This window comes from Lissotriton vulgaris, chromosome 6, assembly GCF_964263255.1.
Source record: "Lissotriton vulgaris chromosome 6, aLisVul1.2, whole genome shotgun sequence".
In the NCBI taxonomy this organism is placed as follows: Eukaryota; Metazoa; Chordata; class Amphibia; order Caudata; family Salamandridae; genus Lissotriton; species Lissotriton vulgaris.
The window spans coordinates 18,405,009-18,419,787 of NC_141694.1; positions in this window are offsets into that span (position 1 = coordinate 18,405,009).

Sequence of the window (14,779 nt, forward strand, 5' to 3'; positions counted from 1 at the left end):
TCAACATCTTTGTGTTTTAACTGTTTTTCGACCCCTGCAAAAGAGACCCAGTGTGCAGTGATGCACATGTAATCAAGGGCTTGGCCACATGTCTGTTGTCATGTGGATAGTGTGAACAGCACTCTTCAGAATAGCTGCGCCAATCACCTCCAGCACATTTTGATGTAGTGCTGGAACAGCAACCTTTGCAAAATAGGACCGGCTAGCAGCAGCGGTGCGTCCATTGGGGCGTAGGGGCGTAGCCCCACAAGCCCATGGACGACGCTGCTCGGCTGCTGCAAGAACACACACTGACTGATGAAACATTAGTGAAAGTCGTGCGTGCGCCGCTGGGAATCTGGGAAGCACCCGAGTAATCTGGGAGAGCGCTGGCAGGGGGGCTGGTCTGGACTGCTGCGCAGCTTGAGTGACCGTCCACGTGACGCAATCCCTCAGCTGCAGCAGCAGACAGCCAGGCTAGCCAAGGTATCTAGTGCGCAAGTGATGCTTGGGGCAGAAACTAGCCCGAGCATGCGCATGAAAGGTCCCCTATAGAGAGTGACCAGGGGGGTGCTCGTTTAACCTGGCCACAGCCCCCGGCTTTACAGAGGCGACACAGGGCGAGCAGTCAAAAAGCCCCCCTAGCCAATCCTGGCGCTGCTTGCAGTGCCAGGATTGGCCGGTCACCGCACAGCAGGGCAGGGCAATCCATTATTGGATGCCGTGCGTGGGTGTTGACACAAACACTGCATAATGGCCAATCACTGTGTGTGACTTCATGTAGTGATACAGTGATTGGCCATTTTGCGGCACTGCAGAGCTTACGTCAGATCATCTACTTGCCACCATTCACGCCTCATGTGGACCGTGTGCATGAAGGACTCCTTCCCTGTGAACGGTGAGTGGTTTGACTGTGTCACGGTGCACAATTTTAGGCGAAGTTTTGTTTTAACGACCGGTATTTCAAACATTGTGAAAATGAATGTGTCCCTGTGTAAGGGAACTGGTGCTCAAAAGTGCTCCAATACCTTCTAGTCGAGTTTGCGCTATATAAATCTGCGAGAGAGAAAAACAAAACCCTGAGGGTAAAGCATGATGTAGCTCTGCGCTTTCTGCTTGCTAGAGACTTGGGCCCCTCCCGTGTGACAGAGCACTGTTGTGTCCGGTGGCCGATGCATCCATGCAGTCCTTTATTTAACACGTACGGGAGTAATTTCGGCCAAGGTATTGTGTGACTGTGACGCATTCGTGTTCGTGGTGTAATAAAGGTGTAGTTGGCCCTGAAAGAAGCAATTAAATTTCATAGAAAGTGCCAGGGATTGTAGGAAGCCAGTGATCATAGTAAGTGCCTTCGGTCATATTGGAAGTGCCAGTGATCCGATGATCATAGGAAGTGCCGATAATTACAGGAAACCGCTAATCATCGGAAGCGCTGATGATCATTGTAGGAAGTGCCAGTGATCCGTTCATAGAAAGTGCTGATGATCATAAAAAGGCAGTAGTAATTGGAAGTGCCAATCGTCATAGAAGATGCTGGTGATCCGATGATCATAGGAAGTGCGGATGATTATAGGATGTGCCAGTAATTCTATGGTAATAGGAAGTGCTGGTGATCCGATGTTCATAGGAAGCGTAGATGATTATAGGAGAGCAGTAATCATTGAAAGCTCCAGTGATCATAGAATGTGCCTTAGATTTGATGACCATAAAAAGACTGGGATCACTGGAACTGCTGATCGTCATATGAGGTGACGGTGATTCGATGATCATAGGAAGTGCTGATGATTATAGGAAGGCGGTGATCATAGGAAGAGCCGATCATATTAGGATGTGCCCGTGAGTTAATGATCATAGGAAGTGCTGATGATCATGGGAAGTGCTGATGATTATAGGAAAGCAGTGAACATAGGAAACGCAAGTGGTCATAGGTTGTGCCGGTGATTCAATGTTCGTAAGAAGTGCTGATGATCATAGAAAGTGCTGATGATCAATTGCCAGTGTCTTAGAAAGTGCTGGTGTTGTGTGAGAGCGAGAACAGTAGATAGGTAAAGAGGAAGGCTAAAAAGAGAAGGATTGAGGACAGTGGCAGTGAGGTATAGAATGAGAGAAAGTTAGTGTTCAGTATCATGAGGAAGAAGAGAGACAGAAGCTGGAAAGAAAGAGGGGCAGGAAGAGAAACCTAGAGAGGGAGTTTAGAGGATAGAGTGTTGGGTGAATAAGGAGAGCACTGGAGAACGAGAGCTTGTACGTGAGGGTAGGTGGAGAAAGGGGAGCCCGAAACTAACTGGATTTATGTGTTTGAGAGGTGTGTCCAGATATAAAGGGAGCTTCCCCTGGTCCCTGGTTGTGCAGTGTGATTTTATCTCACTGCTCTAAGTCCACCACTTCTGCTCTGGCTTTTCTCTTAAATACACATGTGCATTCTGTGACAACAAAGTTATGGATTAGAGAAAATAAAAGAATGAGGTATGCGTAGGCAACACTAGCCCAGCCTTCAGCCTCTAAAGCGGTTGATAAGTTATGCATTATTGTACTCTCAGGTTCTAACTGCAGGGAACACCCTTTGTTCATGAAATTAACTCAGATTAATTTTCCGCCCCACAATGATGGTTTGAAGCGGAAGTTAACAACTGTTTGTGGCTGAAGGCACATGGACAATATGGCTATCAGCACGTGCCTACCCACTCTCAATCTTGCCTATCACAAGCAGGCCCATGGGCCCACTGTCCCAGTGAGCGTCATGCCACTGCCTCACGCGCTCACTGAACATATAATGCGCTCGGTCATTGGTAGTCCATGCCAGCGTTTTAAGCATTCCGATTGGCTGAACCAGTTGCGCATTCCTCGCATTGTGCGGCACATTGTATTAATGTCTGTATTCTGTGTTTGTGCTTACTTTTTATGGTCCCAGTGATGACTATTTGCGTGCACAGTAATGTCTAAAAAACAAACTGTAGTTCGGACCGAATCTGTCCCCAGTTTCTGAGAGGGCCGTTGCGGGGTGTGACCTTCCTGAGTGAGGCCCCGATTATCGTTGTGTTTTCAGCCTGAATGGAACTGGAGGTGAGCCCGCTGCCTACACATGGCCTGCCAGGGAGGTGCCTAATGGGCTACAGGGCTGATGTGATCCCTCAAAGACAGATACTCTGCAGATACAGTTAGTAGTGGGCTGCTATTGCTGGTTACTCCCCGTCATAGGATCATGAGCCTCCTGGAGCTGACAGTGACTCATTGTTTATCACAAGGTCAAGGGGACCGAGCACGATATCTGCATGAGGCCACATGTGGCTGGACTGGAATCAGGCAGTTCTGTGTGTCTGTGTGTGTATGCTAGATCCTTTATTTGCCTTTTCAAAAGAATAGGCATGTGTGGTAGCGAGCTGGCACCTCATGTAGTGACTGTGGAGAATGGAATCTATCTAGATATGTGTGTGTGAGCGTGTGTGTGTGTGTGGGGGGTGTCTGTGTGAGTGTGTGTGTGGATTGATGTGTGGGTGTGTGTGTGAGTCTGTATGTGAAAGCGTGTCTCTGTGTGTGGGCGTGTGTTTGTAATGTAATAACTGCACTTTCACAATTGCTTTATTAACCCTCCTGCTTTCTCAAATTTGCTTGAAAATGCACAATTTTTCTTCTCTTTTTTCAAAATTTTCCGAACCCCCCTTATGGGCAGAAAGGCACAAAAAAACGAGTGGGACAGAGGGAAGAAAGGCACAAAAACGAGTGGGACAGAGGGCAGAAGGGCAAAAAAATGAGTAGAACGGGGGGCAGAAAGGTACAAAAAACGAGTGGGATAGAGGGCTTTGTAAAGGCTGTCTCCCAACTGCTGTGCAACTTCTTCTACTCTTAGAGCTGAGATTTTTCTTCTTTTTTTTCAAAATTTTCTTGGGGGGGGGTTATCCCCCCAAACCCCCCTTAAGGGGTTCGGGCTCGCTCGCTACGGTGCTGTATGCAAATCACTTTGCGCCCCACCACTTTCAAATGTCACCCACCGCACCTGCCGGCTAGGAACCTTCCATTTAGGGCAGACTGTTGCCACCAATTCACGAAAACCCACCCCTTCCACAAAAGAGAAAGGGAGAAGGTCCAGCTGTAGCATTTTAGCCAGCTTTGCGTTATAGAGACGCACCATTGGGTGGTTGCATTCAAATGGCGGATCCGACCAAAACATGCTGCTAATGGTGCGCTGGACCGTTTTACGTGATGATGATGATGATGCAGACTTCAAACCAGTTAGGCTCATTGATTTACTTTTTTGCATTGGTGTCTGTCCCAGACTCTTAGTGTACCTCATACATGTTGCAGGGGTAGAGGGTGTGGGCGCTACCACTGCAGTGCTGCTGCCAGGGGTACTGGGTGTACCAGAAAAAATGTCTGTCGCTTCTTCACTTCCCCCCTACACGATCAGCCTCTCATCATCATCAGATGCAATATCAAGGGATACATTTGGATTTGTTTTGGCTTCATCGATGTCACTTAGGTGCTTATACCACTGGATAGAGTGGTGTTTTTTGAGATGACCTCTCTGGCCTCCGGTACCATAGTTGGTACCAAGCTTACCCCGACTAACTGATACTTTACAAATCGAACAAACAACCATGTTTTCTGCCTTTTTGCTAACAGTGAAGAAGTCCCAAACTGGGGACTGGAGATGTCTGCTGGTGGTGCCGGAGCTACTTTGACTTCCAATGCCAGATGAAGTGTAGGATGGGCGTGGCTGAATTTGTTTCTGTTGACTTACAGCACCACTACTTGAGGTAATGGAGGTCGAGCTGAATGGAGGTCCCTGCGGGCCCTTCTGATGAGAAAATATGGAAGCTGTAGGTCGTGTTGGTGTTGTAGTTAACTGCGTTGGTGGTGGTACCAGTGCCGCGCTGCCCACATGATCATCCCGCTCAGCAGCCATTCAGGCTAGGGTTAAAATGTTTGTCTGCTGCATGCCAGCTGTGGCTGGAGTGATGTCTGTGATGACTGGGTCATCGTCAGACTCTTCATCAGCAGCAGAAGGCACCACTTCTTGTTCATCGTCACCAACCATAAGTTGAAGCCTTGCGGGAACCCTCCTTTTAGGCTTAGCTACCTTTGTCGGCTCATGGCGTGCCTCACTGTCAGACTGCATTGCTGGGTTCCAATCAAGATCAAGGTCATCAGAATGAAGGGGGCTTGAAGAAGGACTTGTAGTAGTAGCAGCCCTCCTTGACCTTTTTCTTGCTGGGGATCTGGAAGACAATGGATCAACATCAGGAGGAGTGGATTCCTCGGATGATACCTCCACTTGAATATCATTATTATTCAAGGCTTTATTCGAGGAATATACTCATAAAAGCACAAACATACATTTAAAATACATCACATTAAAAGAAAAAAAATTCCATTATTTATACAGACTTTTTAAAACATTTGTACATACATGAACAATAAAAGAAAATATTTAGTATACATTTGCACATTTGCACAAATATCCCTTGATGCCCTTGTTATGTTACATTGGTAGAGATTGTCCTCCGTCTAATAGACCAAGCCCACCCCAGATACTTTGCTGTTCCTAGAACGATAGGCATATCAGTGGTGGTACAAATTATTCGTAGTGCCTCAACACCCCTGGATGTCCCTAGGTTTCTACAAACTGGAGTTAGCCAAACTCTTCTCGGGGTGGCATAAGCTTTGCACACAAATAAAAAGTGACCTATGCTTTCCTTAATTGCACCACAAACCGGGCAGGACGAGGTAGTTACACTCCTCCACCTACCCATCAATGATCTCAAGGGAAGGGCACCTGATCTCAACTGGAAGAAAAGCTTCCTATCCTCTGGGTTTGTAATACTGTCCCAATATAGTTCCAGTATAGGACACAGTTTGATTTCTAGGAAGCGCCCCGCCATTGTATCTGACCTCGTTCTACTCCAAAGTTTACCATCTATCCAATCCCAATATACACTTTTGATTGTATTTTTACTTGGGAAGGGTTCTCCAGATAGATTGTCCCATAGATTAGAGAGGCCGAGGTCCCCTAAAGCTGCTCTAAGATTTTTTAACCACACTATTTTGTGAAAAATGTCAGCTTTGATTATAGCAAGGAACCCCTCTGCGTAGTGCCTTATCTCCGGGGTAGTCCAGAGGCGTCTCCAGTAAAGGATCGGGCGCAATCGCACTTGGTCACTTACTGATCTTCTCCCTAGATCAAGACCAAGCGGGATCAGTGGTGTACTCTGGGGGAGACCTGTGATTCCCCTTAGGAACCTATTCTCCGATATCTGTAGAGGGAGAAGCCTATCAAAACCCCATAACTCCGCCTCATACAGCAGACCCAATAGCCTTAGCGTCATATACTGCTAGGACAGTTTTATGGGCTTTGATTTTGACTTTTTGTGTTCCACCCGGAGTGCCCCCGAAATCTGTTGATGCCTCAAGACCGCCATTTCCACATGCTGGGACCATTTTAAATTATTTGCTATCTGTACCCCTAAGTATGTAAATACAGAAATAAACTCTAACTCACAGTTATTCAAAAGTATTTTGGGCCGGGGTCTACGCTTAGATGAGAAGGCCATCAGCTTGGTCTTACCCACATTAACTTCCAGGCCATGTTCCCCACAGAAGAGATCAAAGATGTTTAGGGCTCGCTGCAAGCCTGCCGGTGTCTTAGATAAAATCAACGTATCATCGGCGAACATCAGGATCGAACCCTGACGCCGCCAACGAAGGTGCGTCAACACTGACATCCAGCATCCTAGCCACAATTCCGTTAATAAATAGGGAAAAAAGCAGGGGGGCCATAGCACACCCCTGTCGTACTCTGCGTCCAATTGGGAAATCGGCAGATGATTCGCCATTCGTACCCCACTGGACTTTGGCGAAGTTACATTCGTGCAGCCTCATTATCAGAGTGAGCAACTCGGCTGGAAGGCCTATATCACTCAGGACTGCCCAGAGCTTTCTCCTTGGGACCAGGTCGAAGGCAGCCCGCAAGTCAACAAAAGCGACATACAGGCTGCCCCCACCAAGCACCACCGTTCCCCACTGCAGCAGAGAAAAACGAAACACTTGATCGACGGTGCTAGTTGCCCGCCGGAATCCAGCCTGATAAGGGGACAGGGCATTTTCCTCATCTACCCAGTCCATTAGCCTGTTTACCACCATTCTCCCCACCACTTTTTGGATAGTGGCAATCAAGCTTATCGGCCTATAATTGGCCGGAAGGGACCAATCTCCTTTTTTATATATGGGTATAATAGTTGCTCCCTTCCATAATTCCAGGACTACTGTTCCCTTTGCAATTGCATTTCCTAGGAGAAATATTTACCTAGCCCACCTCGCCTTGTCATTTATAAAAACATCAGAGGGTATCCCGTCTAAACCCGGGGCCCTTCCCCCTTTGGCAGCGCCTATTGCAGCTTCAGTTTCTTTGATGGAAAATAAATTCCCTGTAGGGAATACAGCTGAGACTACCTTCACATCATTAAACTCCGTTGACTCAGCGTATTGCGGTTCAAAATAGTCCACCCAGGCACCCTCAGCAACATTGTTATCAGGTTTGTTTGGAAGTCCTCCTCTACCCCACTTGACAATATTCCAGAACAACCTGGGGGCAGATTTATGAGTTCTGGCGCATCTCTGCAAATCAGCAGGGATGCGCCAGAACTGATGCGTCACGCAACTCCCTCCTTGCGGCACCACAGATGCGGCGCACCATGGTGCAAGGAAGGGCAGATGCGTGACACATCTTGTGGTGTACGGGCGGCGCATTGCTGGAGTAGCGTCGCAAATGCGACGCAACTCCTGCAATGTACAGAGGCCACCCATACATAACGTGGTGCGTCACTCCTTATGCCTGCTTCAAGCAGGCGTAAGCATTTGACGCAGCAGCATCGTAAAACTGACTCAGTGAAATCTTGTAGATTTCCCTGCGTCAGTTTTACGGGGCTTTCCTACGAGGGAACGCCCACCCTGCGACAGAACGCCCACATGAAACCTGACGCAGGTTCCATGTGGCGCAGGGCTTTACAACGTGACACATCTGCCTAGATGCGTCATGTTGTAAATAGGTCGCAGGGATGCGCCATGTTTTCGCGCCGTTGCGTCACGCAACGGCGGCGTAAACGTGGTGCAAGTCCGACATAAATCTGCCCCCTGGAATCCTTCGCCCCTGCGGCCTCCTTTAGCTCAGCCCAATGATTTTCATCCCATGTTTTTTTTGCCAGTAATACACTAGCCTTGTAATGCTTCCTGGCCTCGCCAATCGCTACCTTATCCCTATTCCTAATTGCACATCCCAAGCCTAGCCTCGCCTCCCTGCACTGGTGGTTATACCAACTAGCTGGTTTAGGTGTTTTTTTCCTGTTTGTCTTACAGGCCCTCAAAAAATGTGGTTTTAGAGTGGAAAAGAGCTTGCTATGTATGTCCGTTATTTCCCTTGAACCTGGGGTTACGGGATTTGCAGCCTCCATAGCAGCGATTGCAGTATTGACTTCAGAACTTATAAAGTTCATAGCCTCTGCATTCGCTAGTACCCTCGGCCAGTTAAGTCTGCGCATTTCATTGACCATAGTAGGCATTAGGCCATTGCTTAGTTGTGGGTTCCCTGGTGTGGCCATCCACCAATCATGGGACACACAGAGGGGATTGTGATCACTTTCTAATCTACCCTCTATTTTCATGTCACATACCAACTGCCACAAATTAAGGCTACAAAGGACATAGTCTATCCGACTTTGACTATGACCATTGTCGAATGTACAAGCACCTTCCCGGTCGCCCTTCGTCCTCCCATTTAGGGCTCTCAAACCATGTTCCAAGCAGATGGCATTCAGTTGCAATATATCTTTCATCCACCGCTTGACAGGAACCAGATGTAAAGTTGGAACACCCCACTGTGTATCTTCTTCATGCCCTAGGGGATCATCCGAACTATCCAATGGTTCAAAGGTCCTATTTAGGTCGCCAGCTACTACAACTTTATTACCCAGAGACTGAGATTCCAGGGAAGTGGACAATGCCTCTAAAATGGGAGAGCTCCCAATGGTACTACCCCTGGCATAAATGTTATACAAATCTATCCCTCCACGCTTTTCTGAGGTTATTCTTAACATTTGGATGTCTTTACTACCCAGATCCACCACTTTGATTGTCAACTGAAGGCATTGCCTAACCCAAATAGTCAGGCCTCCCATGGGTCGGCCCCTAGAACCTCTAATGGTTGGAATTGAACAATTTAAATAACCAGGAAGAAATATCGGGTCACAAGCCCATGTCTCCTGGAATAAACAGATTTCGAAACCATTAATGAAATCAATCTAATTTTGGGACGTCAGCTTACTGTTCAGGCCCGCGATGTTCCACGAGAGGAACTTCCCGGGGCTGCCCATAAATAACTCTCCTGCACAGGACACCCTAGTTCCATGTCGCCCATCCCCCCTCCCTCTGGTGGTATCCTCCACGCTATGATCAACCTCCTGGGTGTCCGCGGTACTTAATATAATTGATACCTCTCTTTCAGAGTCCCCGGAAGTAGGAATACACTCCCCACAGGTTTCATCCAAAATCATAGTCTCCCCACAAGTTCTCATTTAATTTGATATCACATTTTTGGAAAAAACTGTTAACACAGGTTTCCCACATAACTCCCTACGGGACATACTTTCCCTGTTGTTCTGGCAGTAATCGGAACTGGGTCAATAGATCCACCCTGGATCATTCATTAGTTCAAACCGATTATACATTGATCCGTTACAGAAGTTTCCCCGTTGGGAGGGTACAGTGAAAGGTGCAGTCCCTGGGGGGGGGAAATTATTAAAACAAACTGGTTCACTGATCATTCCAAATTGTATACCTGTTGGTCTAGGGTAAAAAAATGTAAGATCAACCACACCAATTCCACCACTACTTGGGCCCCAATTTTGCTTCGTAATCAAACGTGCCACCCTAGGATCTTGGAAGTTAACAACTATACACTCCCCCCCCAAGTTCTTAGGAGTGCAACCTATCCAATCTGACCGATAATCAGCCCGTCCACTTCCCCGGGCAGTGGTCTATTTGCCTTCAACCAGTGCATTACCTTGTTCTTTAGCGTAGGAAGGATTCTCTTTGCCCGGCCAACAGAGGTGGTACATTAGTGAGGACAACCACGAAGGGATAGGAATCCGGGGTAAGATTCATAGGAGGTATCCTACGCGGTGCTCTCACCGGGAGGGTAATAGGTCGACTTATATCAGGAGCAGCAGGACATGTTGTTGGGATGCTTGGTAGTGGCTGGGAACAACTCAATGCAGTGTTTTTGGTATTGGAACTTTCCTGGTTACCCCTGGCTGGGACACCAGAACGAGGTTTTAAGCTATTTGGTAAAGGTTGCGAGCCATTAAAAACAGGATTACCATGTTTGGAACTCTCCTTATTACCCGTGGCCATGGTATCAGGCAGCTTGGTTTGTTTGCTAGTATTACTACTTGGGCGGTGCAACAAAACTGAGTTAGTCTTGGGGATTTGGCCCTTCGACTGGGACTTGCTTGCAGTGCTAACTATAGGGGGGGAGGGCACTGTTGGAAGGCGGTGACCCCAGGGGTCAAGATGACTCTCCTAACCACCCGGGACCTCCTCTCCCACAATTACTGCCGAGTCTTATCGAGGGGGGAGTCACCGCCGGGGCGGACTGATCGTACACACTGTCGACACACCACACTTATGAACGGACACCACACCGTGATTCTTTATCAAGAATGACTTTATCAAGATTAAAAGTAAGGAGCAATACACAGCGATCGAGGGATCGCGAAAGTCTCGTAACGAGGGACCGGGGAAGCGGGACAGTCTTAGGAGGCCAGCTGGCACACCACGCACCCTGCGCACAGTTCTCAATCCTCGAACTGGGGGGTACGGGGGGCTGGCGATGGGACTTGCTGTCCTACTCACTTCTGGTTCAAGATGATCGTGGGGGTAGCGTCGATGGTCCAGCCGGACCAGAGAGTTCGTCAAGCCGCGACAAGGTCAGCAGGGCTTGGTCAGGAGTACTCCGTCGTACTCGTAGGCAGGTGGAGCCGCGACAGCGTCAGCAGGGCTCGATGGTTCAAGTCTTGTGCTTCAAGAGGGAGCCGCAACAGCGTCAGCAGGGCTCCGATGGTTCAGGTCTCGTGTTCCGAGAGAGGGCCGCAACAGCGTCAGAAGGGCTCCGATGGTTCAGGTCTCGTAGGTTCGAGGATGAGCCGCGACGACGTCAGCAGGGCTCAGTGGGTCAGAGTCTGTTCTCCTCAAAGTCAGCCGCGATCAGATCAGCAGGGCTTTGATGTCCAAGATACAACTGCTGACTAGATGGAAGGCAGCTGTCTTATAGTACTGGAGCTCTTTGATGTCCGGACCCTCAGAGGCAGGAGGCCGGAGGTCCGAGGGCCAGGCGCCCGATGGTGTGGCGGTTGGTTCTTTGATGCTTTGGACCATGCGTCCAGGGGATCCCAGACGCCCATCAAGGCTTGGAGCCAGCTTGCTAGGAGGTCCAAGGTGTGATCGAAACCAGCCCCCAGGGATAGTTCAGAGGTGTGAGGGAAACCAGTTCCTCGGAAGGGGGCCGGAGGTGCGATGGAGGTCTTGGTTTCGGGTACTTGGGGAGTCGTTCACCCCCCGGGTGGATCTGGGCACGTCGGACGCGCATGCTTGGCTCTAGCCAGGAGCAGCCAGGGGCTGCCGAAAGGAAAGAAGGCGGCCGGCCGGCCGGGGTGGCTAAATATGGAGTCCGATGGTCACGTGCATGGGTGCAGGCACGCGGTCTGGGGATCGTCTCAGGTCAGGGGTAGGAGTGTCATGTACAGTTCTGGGTGGACGGGAATCAGCTCCACCCGTAGATCTGGAGCTGCGGAGATCAGCGAGGACCACGCCACGAGGCCGGGTCCAACATGCGTCCCCTCCAGCTGAAAGACGAGGAGAACTACCCATCCTCTTGGGGGTTCTCTTCGCTGAGGCGGAAGAAGCGGGACAGGCCGTCGGCGTTGGTGTGGTCGGCACCAGGCCTGTGTTCCACAGTAAAATCCATCCCTTGGAGGGAGATGGACCAGCGTAGCAGTTTAGGGTTCTCTCCTCTCATTTGCATGAGCCACCGGAGAGGACGGTGGTCGGTCTGGACCTGGAAGTGGGTCCCGAACAGGTAGGGCCTCAGTTTCTTCAAGGCCCAGACTACTGCGAAGGCCTCTCGCTCGATGGTGCTCCATCTCTGCTCCCGGGGTAGTAGCCTCCGGCTGATAAAGGCTACCGGATGATCAATCCCCTTGTCGTCCACTTGGGAGAGCACGGCCCGATGCCATGTTCGGAGGCGTCGGTCTGAACCTCGAACTCTCGGGAGTAATCAGGGGCCTGTAGGACTGGAGCGGTGCACAGGGCCTGTTTCAATTCTTCGAAGGCCTTCTGACAGGCGGGGGTCCAGATAACCTTCTTGGGGTTGGCCTTGGCTGTCAACTCGGTGAGGGGGCCTACAATACTCCCGTACCCCTTGATGATTCTACGGTAGTACTCTGTGAGCCCTAGGAAAGCCCGCACCTCGGTCTGGGTCGTGGGGGTCTCCCAGGCATTGATTGCGTCTATCTTGGGTTGGAGGGGGGCCACGAGCCCACTGCCGACCCGGTGCCCTAGGTATACCACTGAGCTTTGTCCTATCTGGCATTTACTAGCTTTAATGGTGAGCCCGGCTCGACGCAGGGCGTCCAACACCTCCCAGAGGTGGTGCAGGTGCTCGGGCCAGTGAGCACTGAACACCGCAATGTCGTCTAGGTAGGCTGCACTGAAACTTTCCAACCCGGCCAGGACCTGATTAACCAGTCGCTGGAAGGTGGCGGGGGCGTTTTTCATGCCAAAGGGCATGACTCGGAAGTGGAAATGGCCATTTGGAGTGGAGAAAGCAGACCTTTCTCGGGCCCTCTCCGTGAGGCCGATCTGCCAGTAGCCGCTGGTGAGATCGAAGGTACTGAGGTACTCAGCCGACCCTAGGCGGTCAATCAGTTCGTCGGCTCGGGGGATGGGGTGTGCGTCGGTTCGGGTGACTGCGTTGAGTCCGCGGTAGTCGACGCAGAACCTCAGCTCAGAAACGGTGCCGGGGGCGGCCGCCTTCGGAACCAGGACCAGGGGGCTAGCCCATGGGCTGTCAGAGGCTTCCACCACTCCTAGGTCCAACATTTTGTCGACCTCAGCCTTGATGCAGGCTCGGACTCGGTCCGGGACTCGGTAGGCTCTGTGCCGTACCGGAGGGCTGTCCCCGGTGTCCACGTCGTGGATGCACCAACTGGTGACGCCGGGAGCGAGGGAGAAGAGGTCGGAGAATTGTCCCAGCAAGTGGCGACATTCCTCACGCTGTACGGGGGTGAGAGAGGAGGAGAGACTCACTCCCTCTACGGAGCCATCTTGATCCTTTGCACACAGGAGATCGGGTAGAGGGTCCGTTTCCTCTTCCTCTCCGTCGTCGGTGGCAAGGAGTAACCCCAACTCAGACCGCACAAAATGGGGTTTGAGCCGGTTTACGTGTAACACTTTCAGGGCGTTCCTGGCTGATTTCGTATCAACGAGGTAGGTGACCTGGCTCTTGCGCTCTATCACCTTAAAGGGTCCCGTCCACTTGTCCTGCAAGGCACAAGGTTCCACTGGGGACATGACCCAAACCTGTTGGCCTGGTTGAAACTCGACCAGAGTGGCATTCTGGTTGTACCAGCGTTTCATCTCCTCTTGGCTGGCTTCCAGGTTGGCCTCGGCCAGTTCGCGAAACTTCCGTGTCTGGTTCCGGAGGGCCAGGACATAGGAGAATACGTCAGGGGTGTGCTCTGGGGGGCTGCCTCCCAGCCTTCCTTGACCAGGCTGAGAGGACCCCGGACGGGGTGCACATAGAGCAGCTCGAAAGGGCTAAACCCGAAGGATTTCTGGGGTACCTCTCGGTAGGCGAACAGGAGGCAGGGTAGGAGGACGTCCCACTTGCGTCGCAAGGGCTCCTCAAGACCCATGATCATCCCTTTCAGGGTGCGGTTGACCCGCTCAACCAGGCCGTTGCCCTGAGGATGGTAGGGGGTGGTGAACCGGTAGGACACCCCACACTGTTGCCAGAGGGACTTCATGTACCCGGATATGAAGTTTGTGCCTCGATCGCTTACCAGTTCTTGGGGGAATCCCACCCGGGAGAAGATCCCCATGAGTGCCCGGCCCACGACTGGGGCCGTCACGGTCCGGAGGGGGATGGCTTCGGGGTATCGGGTGGCGTGATCGACCAGAACCAGAATGAACCGTGGCCTAAGGAGGTCCGGGGGTCCAGAGGTCCGACGATGTCGATCCCCACCCTCTCAAAGGGGGTACTGACAACTGGAAAGTGCTGGAGGGGAGCCTTGCGCTTGCCTCCGCTTTTGCCGCTAGCCTGACACGTGGGGCAGGACTTGCAGTGGTGTTCCACATCAGCCCGCATGTGGGGCCAGTAGAAATGGGTCACTAGTCGTTGGAAGGTTTTATCTTGGCCCAGATGCCCTGCCAGGGGCACATCGTGGGCCAGGTTGAGGAGAAGTCCGCGGAAGCGTAGGGGTACCACCAGCACACGGGCTGATCCTAGTTCTGCGGTCTTCTGTTCACTGTACAGTAGGCCGTTTTCCCAGTAAAGGTAATGGGAGCCGGACTGGTCTCCAGCGGCCTGGGCTGCGGCCTGTCGGCGGAGCCCCTCTAGGGCAGGGCAGGAGGTCTGCTCTTGGCAGAACTCCTCCCGGGACGGTCCTCCCTCCTGGCGCCACTGGGCCAACTCGGGGAGATCTGCTAGGGTCGGGACTGGTTCGACAGCTGGTCCGAGGGGACCTTCGTCGGA